General features: G+C 54.5%; 1 long non-coding RNA gene across 1 annotated transcript; it reads right to left on the bottom strand.

Annotated features, from left to right (window-relative positions):
• Positions 1-15,017: 15,017 nt before the first annotated feature.
• Positions 15,018-19,728, bottom strand: LOC138421963 (uncharacterized). Its single transcript, XR_011249691.1, has 2 exons — positions 19,611-19,728; positions 15,018-17,063 (listed from the first exon to the last, which is right to left on the bottom strand). It is a non-coding gene; the product is annotated as an uncharacterized lncRNA (long non-coding RNA).
• Between the last annotated feature and the right edge of the window lie 2,554 nt (positions 19,729-22,282).

Raw genomic sequence — 22,282 nt, 5'->3', positions numbered from 1 at the left:
TCGGTGGCCACAGGGCTTGTCCAGCGGTGACCACCCCCACCGGCAGCCTGGTGGGAGCCCTTTCACCAGACTTGTGCTTCATCCCACCCCCGATTCTCTGAAACACCAGGGAGAAGTGGAGCCTGAACACAAGGCCACATGCTTATAGAGGGGAGGACACGCTCCAGAGACGTCCTTCCCCCCAGTGGAGAAGTGGAGCCTGGACGCAAGGCCACATGCTCATAGAGGGGAGGACACGCTCCAGAGACGTCCTTCCCCCCAGTGGAGAAGTGGAGCCTGGACGCAAGGCCACATGCTCATAGAGGGGAGGACACGCTCCAGAGACGTCCTTCCCCCCAGTGGAGAAGTGGAGCCTGGACGCAAGGCCACATGCTCATAGAGGGGAGGACACGCTCCAGAGACGTCCTTCCCCCCAGTGGAGAAGTGGAGCCTGGACGCAAAGCCACATGCTCATAGAGGGGAGGACACGCTCCAGAGACGTCCTTCCCCCCAGTGGAGAAGTGGAGCCTGGACGCAAGGCCACATGCTCATAGAGGGGAGGACACGCTCCAGAGACGTCCTTCCCCCCAGTGGAGAAGTGGAGCCTGGACGCAAGGCCACATGCTCATAGAGGGGAGGACACGCTCCAGAGACGTCCTTCCCCCCAGTGGAGAAGTGGAGCCTGGACGCAAGGCCACATGCTCATAGAGGGGAGGACACGCTCCAGAGACGTCCTTCCCCCCAGTGGAGAAGTGGAGCCTGGACGCAAGGCCACATGCTCATAGAGGGGAGGACACGCTCCAGAGACGTCCTTCCCCCCAGTGGAGTAGGGGGAGCCCTTTGGAAGGGCTGCCAGTGGGTATGAAGGGGCTGTGACAAGGCAGACAGCTGAGCCCGAAGTGTGAGACGCTGGGCTCGTGGCCCATCCCGGAGCCACGTTCCCTGATGGAGTCACCCGCTCATCCCAACAGGAGCCTGTAGTCAGAGCCCCACGTGGTCCTGACTTAAGTATGACCTCTGCTCCTAAACCAGCCTGCACAGGATGCCCAAGAAAACCACTGTCCATGCAACAGTGAGAGTCAGGATGCCTCCTTCCCGCTTTCGCTGTCGTGGGTGTTTATTGCAAGTAATCAGGAAAACGCGAAATGTACAGAAGACAGGCCAAAGGATCACAGCCTGCTCCTCTTCCTCTCTCAGCTGGAATGCTCTTGCCTGCCCCAGTCTTCACTAGAGCATCAGAGTACCAGGGGCCCCTCACTTAGTGAACGCTGAGCCCCCAGACTAAGAAGAACGGCCGGGTTAAAGGGGACAGGCCCTCACCCCAGAGGCACGTCCTGGCTGCACTAATGTATCCCTGCACACTGCAGGGGAGAGGGCTTATTCCCCATCAGAACAGAAACCCAGAGCCAAGGCCGCATACACCAAGGTCATTCCTTCTCGTGATCATGCAGAGTGGCCACTGACCTGGGTGCCCAGGAGGGAAGAGACTTTGCCGATGGAAGTGAAGGAAGGGTGTCTGCAGACAGGAAACCCCAGAGTCTGGGGACAGGGGGACCCTCCCCGACCCTGGTCATTTCAGGGTCCATGGTGCATCAGCGATGCCCAGCCCCAGCACACAGGAGCTGTCCATTTACTGCTTTAAACAAATGGAAACTTCCTATTTAACTATTCTGGGGCTGCAGGCAGAGAATGAGAGGTTTTGGGATAACCGCAAAGAGAGCATGGTGCCCTGGAGCCATTTTGGAGGACAGGCGTCCTTGTGTCCTAGAGTAGAGCTGCAGAGAGGACAGCCCCTCGCACACACAGGGCACCTGCACAGCCCACCGGCTGCGCTTGGCTTTGGTTTCTCTCCCCAACCATTTCAGGACTTCAAGCTCATGAATGTTACGGAGTAAACGTGCTTGACAAAACAAAACTTAGCTGGAAATGATTCTCACAATCTCCAGAACTTTTAGGGTGTGTAATATACATTAAAGCATGTCAAAAGTTAAGCCCATAAGTCACAGGACCTCTCCTGGCTTTGGATCCCGGATTTGGGAATGAGATGATAAAAGTGTAAAGACGCAGCTGAAGCACGCGGAGCACCTCGGAGAGCTCCCGAGCCCATCTTCCACTGAGTAGCAGGAAACAGCTGGCCAGAATTTCTGAGCGCCTTTAATGAAGAGGGTTCTTCGTTGTTCGGATCTGGTGATTAAATGGAATAAGACTAATATTCCTTAGTGGGTTTCCTGAAAGAAGATTGCCCTGGAAGACAACTGGGGCTGAGAATCCATCCTGGGGCCCCACGGGGCTACGGCAGGGGTGGGGAGCCAACCATGGAAATTAAGATTTCGATCACGTGGTCCTTGTCAGTGTGCCTTCTCCTCCCCCTCCCCAGCTATTTCAAGACTCTTTCTAAGAGGTCTGGGTTACTCTGTTTGCTGGGATTTCTCTTCTCAGAATATAGTGCCAAGAGTTTGTACAATAGCCTCCCCATGGTGGCTGGTGGAATGATGGAATGAGACCACGCTGCTGTGTGCAGGGCTGAAGCAGGAAAACTGGGAACTTTCAGGGGGCAAGAACGCCCACAAGGGCTCCGCAGAAATGTTCCCAGGCCCCAGACACTTTCTCTCCAGGATGCAGAAGTCCTGACATCACCAGCCGTCACCAGCAGCTCAAGGTGAAGTTTGTGCCATTTAACTATGTACTGAAGCTGACAGCGATCGTAGTCACAGCTTTTTAGCTGAGTAGTTTCTGCTTCTCTCACCTTTGGGGGTTTTCAGTGTCTTAGTCGGGCTTCCCTGGTGGCTCAGCTGGTGAAGATTCTACCTGCAATGCAGGAGGCCCCAGTTCGGTTCCTGGGTTGGGAAGATCCACTGGAGAAAGGATAGGCTACCCACTCCAGTATTCTGGGGCTTCCCTTGTGGCTCAGCTGGTAAAGAATCTGCCTGCAATGCAGGGGACCTGAGTTTGATCCCTGGGTTGGGAAGATCCCCTGGAGAAGGAAAAGGCTACCCACTCCAGTATTCCTGCCTGGAGAATTCCACGGGCTGTATAGTCCATGGGGTTGCAAAGAGTCGGACACGACTGGGCAACTTTCACTTCTCACTGTCTTAATTGGCAGGCAGAGATGGAGGCCTGGGGTGGGGTGTGCAGTGGTGGGTTGGGCTGCCCTACGCACGAGCAATAGCAGGGGCCCAGGTTCCTGCTGGCTCACAGACACTGCAGCCCAGTGCCCGGGCTTTGCTGCACAAAGCCCCACAGAGAGAAGTGTCCCAGGTGGAGCCCGGCGGAAATCCTGCCCACTGTCAGAGAAGCACGGCTTGTCACTCACTCACAGCCCCCACCCGGCGGCTTCCGAGCACAGTCCTCAGAAAGAAGTACCATCTGCACACACGTTCTCACACAGCTGAAACACATGTCCACAGAATGCCCCTTACCTTCTGGGTGTTACTTTCTCTTCTGTCTATTTCATTTAAGGAAAACTGGATACACACTGTGGGGAGAAACCCACAATTCGAAAACAAACTTGAATTTCTCGGACCATCTTGCTTGTTCCTGGCTGCCTCACTGCAGATTCACGCCCAGAGCATCTGTCCACGAGCTTTTCCCTGCATAGAGTGAGACACTGCCATTTCTGTGGCCACAAGGAGCCTGTTTCCAAGAGGCATTTAGCTAGATTCCAGCCACTACTGCAGACTCAGCCCTTGTCTGCGTGCATGCACGCTGAGTTGCTTCAGTCACGTCTGACTCTTTCAACACTACAGACTGGAGCCTGCCAGGCTCCTCTGTCCATGGGGATTCTCCAGACAAGCATACTGGAGTGGGTTGCCATGCCCTCCTCCAGAGGATCTTCCCGACCCAGGGTTTGAACTCGTGTCTCGTAAGTCTCCTGCCTTGACAAGTGGCTTCTTTACCACTAGCACCACCTGGGAAGCCTTCATCCTTGTATAATCGACTTAAGCTTTTATCCAAGGTAGTTAAACAGCTTAATGAGACAGACAGGAGTTATCAGTGAGCTTCGTATAGGACCGCCTCTGTTTAAGGAGCTCTTAGTAACTTCAAAAAGATCGCATGTCAGTCCAGACGATCTCGGGGTTATGAACTCTTATTAGCTCTGGGAGAAACTGAAGCATTGGCCCTTCTTCCCAATGCTTGTTTTATTCATTAAAAGGAAAGCATCTGTGAAGTACACTGTCCGACCCAGCACCCAGTACGCAACGGCAGTGCAGTTATACAAACTGAATTAATGAGCATGACCCCTTGGGCAAGGCCAAGGCCACACAGCAAGCCCCAGGATGGGCTGAGTTCTGTGTTGGCACCCCTCGACCATGGCCCCAGCTCACCTTCACGCTGGTAAAGACACTGCTTCCCGAAACCGAAGATCCTCCCAGCTGAGAGGGCAGGACCACCGCTCTGCCCTACCTGTGCACTCCTGCCTGCTCTCCCACGCCTCTGAGCTGAGACAGGAGATGGGGTGACAACTCCCCCAGAGTCTCGTCTCTCATAAGCTCACCTAGAAGGCAAACCCACAGCCCACGTCTCATGAGCTCCGGGTTTTGATGAGGTTAGATTGCGGGAAGCAAGAAACAGGAAGTTTCGTTTAATCTAAATTCACGCCCCTGAGGTGGCATTCCCAGGGGAAGATAAAACGCGTCTTTGAAACAAAAACTGCTTAAGAAGGGCCACACAAGCGACAAGAGGGAAGGGACCCACTGGGCCTCCTGCCTCCTGCTTACCCCTGGATGTGGTTGGGAAGGTTTTTCATTTGTAGAATCCAAGGTCATTTTAGTCACTAGTGAAGTGCTTGTGAGGAATTATTAATAGAAACGGTGAACAACGCCGCCGTCAGACAGCATCCTGATCTATCCGCCTGTGTCAAGCAGAGTGTTAAGGAATCTGAGAGGTTTGGATAACAATAGCTGGTTTTTCTCATACAAATGGGGCACCTGTCAGCTTCTCCAGTAAAGAACTTTCACGTGAAGCGTACTAAACTCTTCCTGCCCGGCTGCCAGCGTCCCGCCATCAGGCACAGGTATTTTTAAACGTCTTTCAGTATAGTTTATCACCTCCGAGTGCAGCGGAAATAGCCTGTCGACGTGAAGCCTTTCCCGAATGCGACACCAAGCAATCAAGCGTCTTAGAGACAGCAAGCCATCACCCTAATCGCTTCTGATTTTCTCCTTCAAAACCACATCATGAAAACACCGCACTGTGAATAAAGGGATTGTTCTCGAGGAAAAGAAGCGGAAGTTCCGTTCAGGGTGCACAGAATCCCCGGGGGCTCTGCGGGGCCCCCTGGGCTGTGGTCAGGGCCATGCCTGAGGGTGAGGGTGACCGGCTCCTCTCCAGCCCGGGGACACTCCAGTGACCTTAGTGAAGGCGCTTCAGCCTCAGGAACCCGGATGCTGCTGCTTCTGCCTTGCTGCCTCCACAGCTGTGGATGAGTTGGTGAATTCATGCTTGTGAAATACTGAGAGCCTCTCGGAGAGGGTCTCAGGGGTAGGAACCACACGGCTCCTCTCACAGAGGGAAAACTCAAGAGGAGGCAACGTGCAAATGAGAATCGGGATAAGTGCAACACACCGTCACCACACTGTGAGTTATGAGTCCACCTAGTTCTGTTTCCCGTGAGCCCCTGGCTCCGTGAATCCAGAAGGCGTTCCCTCTCAAACAGGAACAGAGAAGCTCCAGAGCCCGCCTTCCATCAGTTCAGTCAGTTCAGTTCAGTCGCTCAGTCGTGTCTGACTCTTTTGACCCCATGAACTGCAGCATGCCAGGCCTCCCTGTCCATCACCAGCTCCCAGAGTTTACACAAACTCATGTCCATCAAGTCAGTGATGCCATCCAACCCTCTCATCCTCTGTCGTCCCCTTCTGCTCCCACCTTCCATCTTGCCCAGCATCAGGGTCTTTTCAAGTGAGTCAGTTCTGTGCATCGGGTGGCCAAAGGATTGGAGTTTCAGCTTCAGCATCAGTCCTTCCAATGAGCACCCAGGACTGATCTCCTTTAGGATGGACTGGTTGGATCTCCTTGCAGTCCAAGGGACTCTCAAGAGTCTTCTCCAGCACCACAGCTCAAAAGCATCAACTCTTCAGTGCTCAGCCTTCTTCATGGTGCAGCTCTCACGTCCATACATGACCACATTCCACAGAGACAAACAATCAGCTAGGGCATTTTTCTGTTCTACCGACAGAGGCCTAAGTCAATACAGCTCTCCTGGATTTCTTTTCACCTTTATAAAGTCTCTCTCAGCTTCCTTCTTTCCCACCGTGGGGGTGGTGGGGGGAGCACTCTGCCGCTGGGGGGTGGTCACTTTGTAACCAAAAGTGGGGTCTGGCTGCTGGCTGCTCAACAGTCCATAAAGAGGTCTGGTTGGAGGAGCAGAAAGCTTGCTGTGTTTCAGATGCTGGGCTGGCAGCTCTGGGGAAGGCAGCCTCCTCTCACCCCTCCTGCCCCACCCGCACAACAATCCGGGGGCAGGAGCTTTCACAGGCAGAGGAGGGGGGCTGCAGGCAGAAACAGCACCGTCAGCTCTGACAGGCATCTTCAGAGTGGTCTTCGGTGGTCTGACGAGCGTCGCCTTGATCGTTTTACGCACAGTTGGTCTTCAGTTCCCGGGTCGGTTTGCTCCCATTTCTCGAGGCCCGTTCTCAGGATGCTGGAGCTTATGTCACGGGCGTCGTCTGGTCCTCGTGGAGCTAACCTCTCCCACCTGGCAGGGGCTTCAGCATCTAAGACGCAGCTCACAGGACACAGCCCGGAGCATTATGTCCAGCCCTTGAGAAGGAACTGAAGGCCCTTGACTGTGCTCAGTGGCTGCGGGGTTATTTGTCCTGTTTGACTGCTTTCTTCTGTTTTGACATTTTTCTCACTTCTCTGATTAAACTTATTCTTTGCTTAAAGTTTTTCCACAGACAAAAGACAGATGTAGGACATGGGGGTTATGGGCCATAGGATTGCACTCTATTTCAACATTATTGGTTTTTTTTTCCTGTTTCCTTTTATGTATGGGATCACATTCATGGATAATAGATACCACACCCATCTGCTGTCTCTAAGCTTTAGGAATAGTTCTGAGTGATCTCTCCAACAGAGGATTCAGCTTATAATTAGCACTATCCCAGTGACTCAGTGGCAAAGAACCTGCCTGCAATGCAGGAGATGCAAGAGGTGCACATTAGACCCCTGGGTGGGGGAGATCTCCTGGAGTGTGAAATGACAGCGCATTCCAGGATTCTCGTCTGGAGAGTCCCATGGACAGAGGAGCCTGGTGGGCTACCATTCAAAGAGTCGCAAAGGGTCGGACATGCCTGAAGTGGCCAAGCAGCGACAGAGTTAATAATACTCAATGAATTGAATAATTTATCCCATTCTTAACAGTAGTAGAAAACCTGTTGATTGCTGGGTATTTCATGAGGCCCATGTTACTTACTTGGTGGTTGTGATGAAGTATAGTTGGTTGACAATGTTGTGCTAGTTTCTGCTCTACAGCAAAGGGGTTCCGTTTTACATGTATCCTCTTTTTATATCCTTTCCATTATGGCTTACCTCGGGATATTGAATATAGTTCCTGGTGCTCTAGCAGGACTCTGTTTATCCACCTTACAGGTAGTCCTTGGCATCAGCCAATCCCAAGCTCCCACACTGTCCCTCCCCCAGGCTCCCTCCCCCGGGGCTCTCTGTCTGTGAGTCGGCTTCTGTCCCATAAGCCGTATTTCAGATTCACATATAAGTGATCTCTCGTGGTATTTGTCTTTCTCTCTGACTTCATTCAGTATGAGACCTTCAGATCTATCCATGTTCCTGCAAATGGCATTATTCCGTTACTCTTTATGGCTGAGTAGTAGTCTTTTATAATTTTCTTTTTTATCTGAAGGAGAAGGCAACGGCACCCCACTCCAGTGCTCTTGCCTGGAAAATCCCGTAGACGGAGGAGCCTGGTGGGCTGCAGTCCATGGGGTCGCTTAGAGTCAGACACGACTGAGCGACTTCACTTTCACTTTTCACTTTCATGCATTGGAGAAGGCAATGGCAACCCACTCCAGTGTCCTTGCCTGGAGAATCCCAGGGACGGGGGAGCCTGGTGGGCTGCCATCTATGGGGTTGCACCGAGTTGGACACGACTGAAGCGACTCAGCAGCATTGGTGATTTACAGTATTGCCAATTTCTGCTGTAAAGCAAAGTGATTCAGTTACACATAGATACACATTCTTCAGTATCTTCACATGGACTCCATTTTAAAAAATAACCTTTTCAAGAGTGAACAGTCTTGGCTTTGTTACCACCAAGTACACTTTGCAGGAACTCCAGGATGACGGCAGACACTCCTCCTGATAGTGAGCTGATCAGTGTGTTGTCTGACATTCTCAGTTCTGCAGAATCACAGGCAGCCCGACGTGAGAGGGCCCCGAGTCCCAGAGCCTCCGCGTGGACGCGGCTCCAAGGCTGCTCTGGTACTGGTGCAGGAAGGATGGGGATGTCCGGGGAGCGGGAGGAGGCCGTGTCTGACCCCCGCCCCGAATGTGCCGCCCACGCCCTCTCAGATCAGGGGACACTCAATAAACCCATGTTTGAGATGTGATTTTCAAAATACTCGCTCTCACAGTCCGCCAGGATGCAGGCCTCCAACACGGGGCCCAGAGTGGAGCCAACAGCAGGTAAGGGACTGTCCCCGCCAGACACTTCCGGCCCCCACTGGGAAGAGGGGCTGCACCCACACCCCAGGGGCACTGTCGGGGGGGGGGGCCTCACCCCAAGGGGATGGGGCAAGGGGGACCCCATGGAGAAGCCTGGGAGCCGGACACGGGGATCACATGGAGGGGGTTTTCCCCTGTCCCCAGGAGGCCACACTGGGGGCGGTCGCCCTTGTACCCCCATGCTGCCCCCCCACTGTTGCCAGTAGCCCTCCCTGCTGACTCCCCCTCCCAGTCAGTGGAACTTAACCTTCATCCAGAAGTTGAATATTTGCTTGTGTAAACATCTGGCGATGCCTGTCCACTGAATCGAGGCCTGCAGACCCCAACCAGCTCCCGATGCCTTTGAAAGAGACAGAGGAACACACAGGAGCCGGTGAACCCCACCCAGCCCATCTTTCCCAGGCAGCTGGTGCAAGACAGACAGTGTCGAGATGCTGACGGATGACGGGTGACAGTCCCCACGTATTCCTGAGATACGCGGTCAACTTGATTCGTCTTGCTTAAGGGCTGTTTCTCCACAGCATGGAGCAGGCAGACATACTTCTGCTCCAAAATTAGATTGTGCAGGCGAGGCAGGAATCTGAGCCTCGTGCACAATTAGGGGAGTGTTGCAGTCCTCTGGGGAACGTAATGGGGTGTGTGTGTGTGTGTGTGTGTGTGACAGAGAAATCAAGAGGCAAAGACACCATGCCTGATTTTTAAGGGTTGCACAACCTCAACTATTGTTTGTGCCAAGGACACTCAGTTTTTAAAACAGGAGAACAATTTACTAGAGAGGGCAAGAGATGAGACCTACCTGGGTAAGCTGAGGGTGCCTGGCTGTTGTCCTGTGTATCTCAGGTCAGGAAAAAGCTGACAGTTTATTCAATAGAAGGGAGCAAATTCAAGTGATGTTTCCATAAGCTGCAGCTCTAGACTTCAGCTCCCTTTCAGATTTTTGTTTATTCTTAAAAATGTAAACTTCATGGGTAAGGGATGGTATATGAGTAGAGAGAGAAAGACAGACAGACAGAAACAGAGAGAAAGAGACGCAGAGAGAGACACTCCGAGAGGTAGGCATCCTAAGTTGCTTCAGTCGTGTCCGACTCTTTAGGGCCCCATGTATGGACCATGGACCTCCAGGCTCCCCTGTCCATGGGGTTCTCCAGGCAAGAATGCTGGAACGGGCTGTCATGCCCTCCTCCGGGATCCTCCTGACCCAGGGGTCGAACTTGTGTCTGCCATGCTTCCTGTCTTGCAGGTGAGGGTTTTTGACCACTAGTGCTGCCTGGGAAGGCCGTAGAGAGCTACATCAGATCAAAAGACCTCAGCTCTCAGGGAGGAAACCAGCGGGTCCAGGAGCAAGAAGGCCGCAGTCCCTCTCGGTCCCCGTGTGCAGAGCCCGGGCAGAGCGCAGGGTCCGTCTGAGCGCGCCCTGGCCCCCCAGGCCCCAGAAGGACAGCAGAGCCCAGCCCCATTGGCTTGAGGGCTGAGACCAGCATCGTCCGTGCCTTTCTGCCAGGCGCTGGTTTGGACGCTACAGCGCATCCGTGGGTTTCTGCAAACCTGGAAGCCCCCTTTTATGAACTTGCTGTGGAGCAGTTTTAGGAGGATGCTGGCACCTGCTCTGCTGAAACCAGGACGGACTTTGCGGTTCCCGTCTGCGGGGGACGTTGGGCGCTGCAGGCGCGGTTTCATGGGACTGTGTTCACATGTGTCCACAGGTCCTGGGGACATTTACCAGGGCCGATGAGGATGGGCCATGGGGATGGGCCCCCCTGTTGTCATTTCCTCCATGACCTTTGTTTGCTTGAAGGCCGGCCGCTGGCCCTGGGGACAGCACCAAGGGCCTTTGGCAAGGTGGGGAGGAGCCGAAGCTCAGTGGCATCTGAGCTGGGCCCCGCGACCTGGCCCAGAGCAGAGTCCTCAGCACAGGCCCCGCTGGGGGTTAATCCGGGCAACTCACAAGTCTCAGGCTTCTCACCTGTAAAGCGGAGATGAAGCTCACAACCCTTCTTCAGGGCTGCCGGAAAGGGTAGGCGAGATGACCCAGGGCAAGTGCACGGATCAGTTCAGTTCAGGCGCTCAGTCGTGCCCGACTCTGTGCGACCCCAGGGACTGCAGCTCGCCAGGCCTCCCTGTCCATCACCAACTCCTGGAGTTTATCCAAACTCATATCCACCGAGTCAGTGATGCCATCCAACTGTCTCATCCTCTGTCGCCCCCTTCTCGTCCCACCTTTAATCTTTCCCAGCACCAGGGTCTTCTCCAATGAGTCAGTTCTTGGAGTGGGCACCAACTGCACGCGGGCAGCCACTGCCTCTCCCATCAATGGCATGTCCTTAGACAAAACATTTGGAACATCCACGCTCCCCCGTGTGCCACGTGAAGAACATGGTGTCGGCCCGGAGAGCCCTGAGGGATGGCGTTTAAATCAGATACTGCAGGGGATAAGGCAGGTGCTGCTCACTCTCAGCTGGTCCCACGGCGATGTGCGTCCTCTCCAGCTCTGCTCATGGGGCGCCTCCAGCCCCAAGATTCCCGCTCCATGAAATTCTGTGAGATCCCCCAGCTTCTCTGTCAAAATACCTAACTTCCAACTCTTGAACGTCACCCGGGTCACTGGAATGAACTGAGGTTCAGGCATCAGCCATGAAAGCCCCATGTGGGTTTTCATCTTGTGCTGTGTGCTAAGTCGCTTCAGGCATGTATCCAACTCTTTTCGACCCCATGGACAGTCACCCACCAGGCTCCTCCATCCGTGGGATTCTCCAGGCAAACCTGCAGTGGGCGCCGGAAGTGTCTGGTGGGGACGGTTCCTTACCTGCTGTTGGCTCCACCCTGGAGTGGGCTGCCATTTCCTTCTCCGGGGGGGTCTTCCTGACCCAGGGATCGAACCCGGGGCTCTCGCCATGCCTCCTGCCTTGCAGGTGGCTTCTTTACCATCTGAGCCACCAGGGAAGGCTGGAGAGCCTTGTACCCAGCCGCAGCGTGCGTGTCCTGGGGCTCGCGAGCTGGGAGTGCGGCCTGGGAGGTGAGAACGCCACCGGTGCCTGCGCAGACAGCTGCAGACTCAGTTCCCACACACCTGCGGTTTTTAATTTTGGGCTATAACACATGCATAGTGCATTGATAAGCAGAGTTGTCAGCTTAACTGCTGTATCCATCGGGGTTGATGTATGACATCGGGGTTAGTTCAGAGAGAACGGGATTTTCAAGCAGCGATTTACACTCTTAGTGGAGAGAACTGATATTGAGAAGAAACAAGAGACGCACTAAGCCCGGGGCTCAAGAGATGCCGAACCTTGTGCTTTCAGCTGCTTTGGAGGGAAGGCGCGTGCCAGTGGGGAGCAGTGCCCGTGGCCCACGTCCTCTGCCCCCTTGCTGCCTCTCCAGCCTTCCCTTTGGTGTCCTTGCGGGCAGTCCTCACCTCTCTGCCCCCGCAACGTCCAGGCCCTGGGTTCCTGCCTGAGTCCCTCCTGGTGCCAAGCCATCCCACACCAAACTCCAAAATCCCCATTGCTATGTCTGGGGCAGTTAAAAGTCTGATGTCCTTCCACAGACATGCAAGGCAGCCACCGCGAAATGGACACAGGCCAGGCGCTGGGCGCAGGATTCCTCTGCTCTGTGCTGAAGGGCAGAGACCACAGACCACAAAGGTCGGTGTGTTCTTAATACACACGTCCAGGGCTGCACAGTGACAGGCCAGCGGGAAGCTCCTAAGAAACCTGAGTCCCTAGAGGTTTGCGGTGGATTCTAAGGGGCTTATTGATAACACATCTGGATTCATAACGGGACTGTCCCACCACAATGAAATCCAATGAGAAATTACTGAAAACTGAAGCTACATCCCCTGCCTGTAATTCCTGTTGAACGGAACAGTAAGTACACTGGAAACACCCAAGTCCATTACCAAGGGCCCAGGATCCCAGCGTGGACCAACGTGAAAGCAGCTTGTGGAGGTGACGACAGGCGCCAGGAGCCCAAACCTCAGGAAAAGCCTCACGACCAAACCTACCGCTTCAGTCCCACCCTGTTGCTCCTCTCCTATTTGCAAACACCTAAATCCATAAATACTCACCGTGTCGCTCTGGAGTCAAGGCCACCCCCGCGAGGCTCCCTGCCCATCGAGTCCCCAGATCTCGGCGCTGGCCGGAGCTGGGACAGGCAGCCTTGCAGGTCAAATCGTCTGCAGAGAAGAGCTCAGGGCTGAGCTCTGAACAGCGGCACCCCTTCTTCCTGCTGAGTGCAGTGAAAAGTGGCCTGTGTGCCCACCGGGCTGAGGCCGCCCCCACCCTGGGCACCACTATCTGCCACACGCAGATACCGCGCTGCCTCTGACGGACACCAAAGGGCCTCCTGACCCCGCGGTGGCCTCGCTAAGCCACCGTCTCCAGTGTCTCCACACAGCTTCGTTTGCCGGACGTCAGGGGTCCCTGGAAATGCCTGGCTCTTTGGAGAGCATGTGGGCCCTCACGTCTGCGCTCCACCCTGGAGGAAGTCCACAGACGCTCTGGGGCCAGCCCTGTCCTGCAGGACTCCAGCCCCTGAGGCCTCCTTAAGGCCCACTGTGGCTTGCTTTGTTCGCACTGTCTCACCTCAGTCCTGCGCCTGGGTCCCGTCAGAACGACGGAGCCCCGATCTCCACAGCCGAATTCAAGGCTCTTCTGGCTCAGAACCATTGGGTTAATGTATGAAGCTACTTAATGTACAATGTAAAAGCCTCAAATGCGGGTGACTGTCAACAAACCCATGAAGTCAGGTGACCGTTTTGAAATAGCAGCATTTACTTCTGAGAAGAGAATGTGAATTGGGGGCAGCTTTTCACTGAAGAAATGTGAGATGGAGGGTTTGGAGAGGGATCCTTTGGAGGAAAGAATTGTTGAGGTCTCTCTGTATGAAGCTCAAGTTGAATCAAGACCCCTGGGAGTCATATCAATAACCTCAGATATACAGATGACACCATTCTAAGGGCAGAAAGCAAAGAGAAACTAAAGAGACTCTTGATGAAGGTGAAAGAGGAGAGTGAAAAAGCTGGTTTAAAATTCAACATCTAAAAAATGAAGATCATGACACCTAGTCCCATCCCTTCACAGCAAATAAAAGGGGGAAAATGGAAACAGTGACAGACTTTATTTTCCTGGGCTCCAAAATCACTTCAGATGGTGACTGCAGCCATGAAATTAAAAGGTACTTGCTCAGTTGGTAAAGAATCCTCCTTCAGTGTAGGAGACTCAGGTTCAATCCCTGGATTGGGAAGATCCCCTGGAGAAGGGAACAGCAACCCACTCCAGTATTCTTGCCTGGAGAACTCCATGGACAGAGGAGTCTGGTGGGCTCCAGTCCACGGGAAAGAGTCGGGCATGAGTGAGCAGCTAACACTTGCTCCTTGGAAGAACAGCTATGAAAACCCTAGACAGTGTATTAAAAAGCAGAGATATCACCTTGACAACAAAGGTCTGTATACTCAAAGCTATGGTTTTTCCAGTAGTTATACAAGGCTGAGCACTGAAGAGCTGATGCTGCTGAACTGCGCTGTTGCAGAAGACTCTTGAGAGTCCTTTGGATAGTAAGGAGATCCAACCAGTCCATCCTAAAGGAGATCAATAGTAAGGAGATCCAACCAGTCCATCCGAAAGATCAGTCCTGGGTGTTCACTGGAAGGACTGATGCTGAAGCTGAAACTCCAATACCTTGGGCACCTGATGTGAAGAGTCAATTCATTGGAAAAGACCCTGATGCTGGGAAAGATTGAGGGCAGGAAGAGAAGAGGGTGACAGAGGATGAGATGGTTGGATGGCATCACCGACTCAATGGACATGAGTTTGAGCAACCTGGGAGACAGTGAAGGATAGAGAAGCCTGGCGAGCTGCAGTCCCTGGGGTTGCAGAGCTGGACACGACTGAGCAACTGAACAACGAACTCTGTATAAAAAGAAGTTTCGCCTGCTTTCTGTCTCTGGGTGACGTAATCCTGGCTTGAACCCAAGTCCCATTACACTTCTAATTCCATCCGTGCAAGTCACTAAATTCAATCCTGTCAATTCTGCCCCAATTCTCCTCCCACACACCTCTGTTCCAAGCCATGTATGAAGAAAGTATCATTTGAGAAATATTTTTAATGCATTTCATCAGTATGAAGGTTGCCAGATTTAGCAAATAAAAAACAGAACACCAAGTTTGGGGTATTCTTGTTTTTTGCATCTGGTTTACTACATAGTTTCTGTTGAAAATGTTCTTAAATGTATACTTTGAATACAACTGCTTTCTAATTTTTGAATCATTATTGTCAGTGGAACACAAATTATATAAAAAGCTTGATTACTACACGGTAAGGAGTGATCCTGCTGAAAAGAAGACAAGAAAAAGATTAAATAAATATATAATTTATGAATTACACGGCCTTTATTACAAATCTGAGCATCGCCGCCCCTCAGAACGAAACGCCCAGACTGCAGAGTAATCGTTAAAGTCAGTCCTCTTTGATATGGTAGTGATTTCTGTGCAAGTTTTGCTTTGCACACATTTTGTGAGTGTGTCAGTTGAAGGTGTATTTTTCCCAGGTAGAAAGCTAAAACATACTGCGTGGGGCAGTTTGTAAGCCTTATTTGAAAACGGTGAGCATTCTGAACAGGCCTCAGTTTACCCTCTTGGCCTGGTCCCTTCGTGGCCGTCATTCATGGCCCCTACGTTACCCTTCGTGGCCGTCACTGGGCCTCGGGCTCTGAACAGGCCAACGGGGCAGGTGGATGCTGACGCTGGGCCAGAATCACCCAGCGAGGAGCCCCTGGGAGAGCCTCCAGGGCAGGAGGAGCTGGGAAGTGGAGGCAGACCACCTGGGGTGCTCAAAGGAGCCCCCAGAATCATCCTGAGCTTGTGGTGGGCACTGGCAGGCCTTGCTTCGTCTGGGGTTGCCTGCCCAGCAGCTCTGCCTCCAGAGTGCAGACCCTGCCTCTTTCCACAGGACCCCTGCCCAGAGCCAGAGCTGCAGCCCTACGGAGGAGGCCGCCTGCGCACCCCACTCCGCTCCATCGTCCAGCGTGGGACACACTCCAGATGCCGACACCATCACGGCACTCAGCGCCTGCGTTGGGCATCCTCCCTGAGGCCTCCCAGGCCTCTACCACCACCACGAGCCAGGACCACCGCGGGCCCGTCTCCCACAGGCTCGCTACCAGCAGCTTTCCCTGATCACCAGGGAACAGGCCAAGCGGGCTCCGCCTGCAGCCCACTGCCCACCTGCGGCTTACCCTTCTGTCTGGCTCTGACACCTTCGCGCGGGCAGGCAGGGCCAGCAGGGGCAAGCGCCTGAGAACATCCTGTGCTCCTGCTTAAAGATCTAAAGTCGGTAGAAAGTTTACATTGTAACTCGCTTGTGCCACTCTCTCCTTGCAAGCCCCTTTATCTTCTTTCAAAGCCCAGCGGCCTTAAATCAGCCCCTTCCTCTGCAAGAGGCCCAGCCCCACCAGAGGTTAAGCCACCGGCCTTTCTCATCAGGGCTTGGGGTCCCCCAACCCCTGCCACAGACAGCCCCCCACCCCCACCCCCACCCCCACCCACCCCCAGGAAGCCGGGACTTTCAGGAACTCCTGTTTACATCTGGGCCCATTACCAGCTAAGGCGTTATTGTTGGAAGGGCTGAGGATCACTAATCATTTTAAAACAAATTGCTTTTCCACTGCCTGAGAGTCAGAAAGAATAAACCTGGAGCCGGCCTGGGCCTCCTGTCTAAATAAACCAGCACCCTGGACCGGGATCTGCCCAGGGGTCCGTTGGGCCCTAAATCCCACCGCACTCCTCCCACCCTTCCACCCACCCAGCCCTCCCTTCCTCCAGGCCTTGGCGGGTTGGTCCAGGCCCCTTCAACCGTCTCCCCATCCTGGATGTGTATGGACCACCGCCCTGCCCCCTCCTGGAGTGGGATGGCAGGAAGCTGGGGCCAAAGTCATGTCCTGGGCACAGCTGACCCAGAACAACAGGCCCGCCAGAGGATTCCCAAAGGGTACAGAGCACCTCCCAGGTACAACCCTCACTGGCCCCCAGCCCCAGAGCCTCCCGGAGGGACCAGGCCTCCTGCAGGTGCTGCCTTCCTTACGGACCCTCTCCAGCCCAGCAGGAAGCTCCAGACACCACTCCTGTGGTCCCACCTCCGCGCTGCAAGCTCTGAGTGTCCAAGCCGAAGTTGCCAGGACCCCCCAAAGGAGGGCCCCGGTCGTGTCTGGCAGGCACAAGTTCCGGAAGTGAAGGGTTGGAGGTTCAAGGGTTCAAGCACCCCCGCTCCCCTTGACTCTGGAGCTTGTCCTGAGGGACTGTAGCTGATGGTCACCCAGGCGACCTGGCACGCCCGAGGGTGCCCCTATCCAAGCCCCGAACTCCGCTGTGTCCCCGCGGGCTCCTCAGCACCTCCAGGCAGTCCTCCAACCGGTTCTTAAAAAGAAGCGTGTGGAGCTAAGTCAACTCGCCTGGTCTGTAAAACCCCGACCTCTCCTGGTAGGCGCTCTGAGAAGGAATGTCTCAGGCTCGTCGCCTGTAGGAAGTCGCGCCCAGGCCGAGCGGCTCGCTCAAGAGCCGTCAGGCCTCTGACTCGCTGCCCCGGGGTGCGGGGAGGGCGGGGTCCCCGCCCAGGTCCCGCCCGGAGGGACGAGCGGAGAGAGCGCTGCCGGCGGCCCAGCGAGCGGCCTCCCGCACTGGGCCCCCAGCGCCGCCAGCAGCGCCGCGCGCGCCGCAGACTCGCGGAGGCAGAGCGGGGCGGGCGGGCAGCGGCTGGCGGCGGCTGCTCCCTCGCGGGAGTGGGAAGGGCGCCCGAGCCTCCGCCCACCGTCCCGAGCGCCGAGGCAGGGCTTTCGGTTTGCGGCGGCCCGGGTGTGCACTCGGGGCCCCTTCCGCGCGCTCACCGCTCCAGAGGGGCAGGGCGGGCGGCACCCAGAACGAGGGCGCCCGGAGCAGGGCTGGAGGGCGTGGGGGCGCGGAGAGGGCCCGGGAGGAGGGGAGGCTTGCCTCGGAGTGGGGGCCGGCCCGGGGCCGGGGACGCCGAGCTAGGGGCGCGCGTCGTCGGGGGAGCCCGGGTTGGGGCCTCCCCTGGGACCCGGCGAGAGCCTCGCGTCCCTGAAGGCTGCTGGATGGCCCGGGCCCTGGCTGCGGCCTCCTAAGGAGGCCTCGAAGGGTGACCCAAGCCCGCTTCCCTCGAGGGGCTGGGGCCCGGAAATGGCGGGGGGCCTTAAGCAGGCCGCGCGCCCCCCACTTCCCGGTGCCCGGGCAAGTCTCCGTGCTTCCGGGACCTGCGGCTCGGCTCGCCGGCTTCGGTGCTGGTGCTGCCTTTCGGGGCCTCCACGTGACCAAGGCGCGCGCACGCGGTGGCGCTGCGCCGGGGGCGGCGGGGCAGAAATGAGTCTGGGGGTGTCCGCTGCAGGCCGACCTCAACCCCAGAAGGCCCCCCCGGGGGCTGGAGGCAGAGGAGAAAAGACAGTTCCCTGGGGAAATGATTGTAGCAGTTGTGCAGGACCCAAACGTGGGCTCGAACCTTCCCCGGGGTGGCAGACGTTAAAGAACTTCAGGCCGCCGGGCCGCCTCCAGCGCGCGCGCCTCCTTCGGGGCCGCCGGCGCCCACGGCCCTCCTCGCGCGCGCTCCGGGGCGGCCTCCTGGGCTGACACTGCCTCCCCGGAGGACATCCATCTGCCGCCCCCATCTTCCCCGGACACCTACTTGTCCCCACCTGACCTACAGCTCACCTCCCAACTTTTCAGGGTCGAGGACGTTGCCCTTGCCCGCGGGCCGGAGGTGGATGAGGGAGCCGGGCGCACGCGGAACCCGCGCCCGCGCCGGGCGAACACGCGGCACCCTTCCCACCCCCGGGCCAGGCGGCCTCGCTATGCTGGTGCGAACAGGGCCTGGAAACGGGCGTTCTCTCGCAAGCCCACCCTTCCCCGTTGGAAGATGTCGGGGTTAAATGTTCGCTTTGCCCTTTCTCTTGATCTTGGAGGGAAAAGGGGGGGGGGGAACTGCTGGCACCTTTATGGGCCTTAGACCTGTGGCGGCGAGCAATCCCAGCCCCGCTAACTCTGATCAGCCTTATTAATTCCAGCTGCGCTCTATTTGTTTGTCATTTTCCCCTTTTCCTGCGCAATCGTTATTTATGGCAGAGGAAAAGGGGGGGGGGAGTGCCTGAAGTAGAATGGAGGCAGAGAGGGGGTTTCTGACAAGGAGAACAGTGAATGTGTTTTCCCTAAAGGTCACCAACAGGAGGGGCCTGGTCTGATCATCTCCCCTCTGAATCATTCCTCAAGAGCATTAACTTAATTATGCGACCAGAGAAATGAAAAAAAAAGTCTTTAAAATAACCAAAGGTAATTATAACCGTGTTGTTGACACTAATGGTTAATAATTGATCAGGACTTACACACAATCAATTGCCAATTTATCTCCCCCACAAAACCCTGAGTGATGTCCTGTTACTCCACTCCTGCCCTTGGACACTGCCTACCAAGCTCCACGGCTGCAGCCACTGGAGGCAGCCCCAAGCTTCTCACTTGCTTCTCTAAGAGCCTTCCATTTAATTTGTTTTCAGTTTCATCCAGAACAGACTAACACGGGGATGCCTTTTAAAAGGCCTTTCCTTATTATCTTGGAGCCACCCTTAAACAAACAAAGACCATTCTTCCTCTTTCCTTTTACCTGGGATTGCAAAAGAACGGTCCTGGTGTTTCCTAAGCCATCCCATCTGCATTATATTACCAGAAGAGTCCTCCTTCCTAACATCCTCAGTTTTTATCTTTCTTAGAAAGAGCGTGAACACGCTGCCCTCAGCAGAGGGAAGAGAAACCCGTCCTCTGCCTGGAGGGTGGAGGGTGAAAGTGCCAGCTAAGACAACGTCCCTCTGTTAGCAGGAGACACAGGTGAAAGAGCAGAGCGGTGTGTGCGGAAGGGGTGTATTTGCTCCCCAAACCCGGGGTGGGAGTGCTTTCTCTCTCACTTACCAAGGCCTGACGTCCAAGTGCACAGCATCAAATACCAGCTTGCTCGCCTTGCAGCCCAAGCACAGGGGAGGGCTGGCGTGTGCTTTCATTACGGCCAATAGAAAGTAATTTCCAGCAACTGGAAAATTATATTGTCATAGATTACTTCTCCTTATAATAAGCCTTTAAAATATCTGTAGGGATTTGTCACTTACATAAAGGTTTGCAAATACATCAAAGGGACATGTCCCCTCTGCGATTTGTAGAAATTCAAATGCTGTTAATCATAATATCCACATATCACAGACTGTTGTGTATTGTTCCCAAGACTGCCTCTTGAGTTAACACATTTTTTAAGTGTTTACAATGTTTTTAAAAAGCAATGTAAAAACACATATTTAAAAGGTCTATTTATGTCCGTAATTTGGGGGTTAAAATGAATGCTTTCCTTGGGATTGTCAATGCACTGGGGAACTAAAGGAAAATTATATGGTGGGTGATCATTGGAGACTGTTACTTGGAGGAACTTTATAATAATCCAGTGTATTATTTACACTTGAAAGAGATGCTCTGACTTCACAGATAAATGCCTTTGGATGATTTTGGCCAACGGTTGATTGTTTACTTCGACTTGAGCAGAGAAAGTTTAAGGCATATTTTCTGACCCGTTTAAGAAACAAAAAGATCGAATTGACTCTTAGCCTCTTTGATAGTATCTCTCAATGCGGTGTGAGATGACCGCAAAACGAGCAGCGGCGCGCACGGGCCAGGCCCGCAGGTGCCGGCTGAACACGCGCGGGGCGGGCCTCGCGGGGACCGGCTGCTCGCCGCCTCCTGGACCAGCTCGGTGGCGGCGGCGGCGGCGGCGGCGCGGGCCGCGCAGAGCCCTGGTCCTTTCCTCTCCGCCGGCCCCGCCGCCTGGCCGCAGACAAAGGTGGATGAAGTTCTTTTCAACTTTCAAAGGCAGTTGCGCAGCAGCTTTGCAGAAACAATAACTCTTTTATTGGGAACAAATGTTGACATTTGACGGGCGAGGGAGGCAGCGGCGGCCGGGCCAGCGCCCCGCTTGCTCTCGGCCCGGTCCCCGGGGCCCACCTGAGATTAAAGCGCGAATTCCGATAAGTCGGCTCTAACGCGCCCGGGGCGGCGCAGGGCAGAGGCCGGCGGGCCGGGCCACACGGGCTCCGTCCTGCGGCCCCGCGGCCCCGCGCTCGCAGCCGCCCGCCTCCCTCTCCCCGGCCTCCGCTAACATCTGTGAAAGCCTCCGTGGGCCGGGACGTAATGTTTGATTAGCTGAATTCTAAAGCAGAAGAGAGCAATCAGACACAGTAACCCTCTTCCCTGAGAAGAGCCTCTCTGTTTCTCCCTCATCTTTCCTAAAGACCTGCAACGGAGGAACCATAAAACGCATTCTACATTTCCTTTAAAAAGATGCCTCTAAACACCTGCGGGTTTTCTGTGCTTAGCATACATTAAAAAAAAATCAAGTTTTCCCGAAAGAAATTCAGGTCAGGTGGCAGGGTGGGTAAGTTATGGAAATCATTGATAATTTGTTGGGCATACAAACATCAAAGAGGGTTCGTTAGTCTGGGCTAATCTCCTGAGCTGCTCGGAGTTTGCACCAATTGAAAGGTGCAGATTGTCCCTGAGAAGGAGGTCTGGGGTGTGTGTGTGTGTGCGTGTGTGTGTGTGCACTCGCGCTCGCCTGCACGCCCGTGTGTGCAGCGAAGGGATCATGTATCCAGGTAAAACAATCTTCTGTTCCGAAGGGAGGCAGTTTTCAGGCAGGCTTCAGTTTCTGAACATATGCAGGGAGATCGGTTTTTACTCGGTGCCCTCGCCTCCCTGCTTCTTTAAGAGCGAGAGTGCTGTCTCTAGCATCGCCATCAGGCAGCACGGTCTCTCAGTGCCTATTTGTTAAATATTGTTAACTTCCATACTTTTCACCCAAGCCTTCAAATTAGAATATCACATATAGGAAATATTGCTGTCACGGAGGTTGGATTCTCTGCTGATTTAGGAAATATGGCTAATGTTAATAAAAGCAAAACCGCTTAACATCTGCAGACTGCAATGTCAAATGCTATCTGGAGGGAAAATCATTATCCTCACGGTAATTCCACAAAGGTTCCATCTGAAACAAAAACAGGCAAAGGAGCTCCTGGCTCCCTTTTATGTGCACAGACTCGAATCTGTTTTCCTCCAGACGGCTGCCACAGAGCAACCAGGCTCCCCACGTGAAAAATCTTCCCTGTCACCAAGAGATAGCTCCACTCCAAACACGTCCAGATCTCCTACTAGGGGAGGCAGGAAGGAGGAAAAAATAGTTCTCTACCCGCAAAAATTCGCTTTCTGCTAACCTCTGATCTCATAGCTACTCCAAGCCAACAGAATGCCTGAAAATGAACAGAAAACCGAAGCCGTGGTGTGTGCCTTCCTGGGCAGTCAGACCCCATAAAAGGCAGGGCTCTGTGACCAGTTCACAGCCCCCTAGCTTTGCCTCAAGTAGCTAAGATTACTTTCAAATACCCTTTCTAACAAGACCCCAGCAAGAGGCCACTAATTTCCACGGCACAAAAAGCCACTGGAGAGAGATCCGTTTGTCAATATCAACTGGTCCGGCAATTTCCCATCCTCAGACACATCGGCCTATCAGAGCCGGCAGATGTTTAGACAAGATTTTATAAATTGTT

The sequence above is a fragment of the Ovis canadensis genome, chromosome 16 (assembly GCF_042477335.2).
Source record: "Ovis canadensis isolate MfBH-ARS-UI-01 breed Bighorn chromosome 16, ARS-UI_OviCan_v2, whole genome shotgun sequence".
Taxonomy (NCBI): domain Eukaryota; kingdom Metazoa; phylum Chordata; class Mammalia; order Artiodactyla; family Bovidae; genus Ovis; species Ovis canadensis.
Note: the sequence above shows the minus strand (reverse complement) of the source record. Positions and strands in the feature narration are given on the sequence as shown.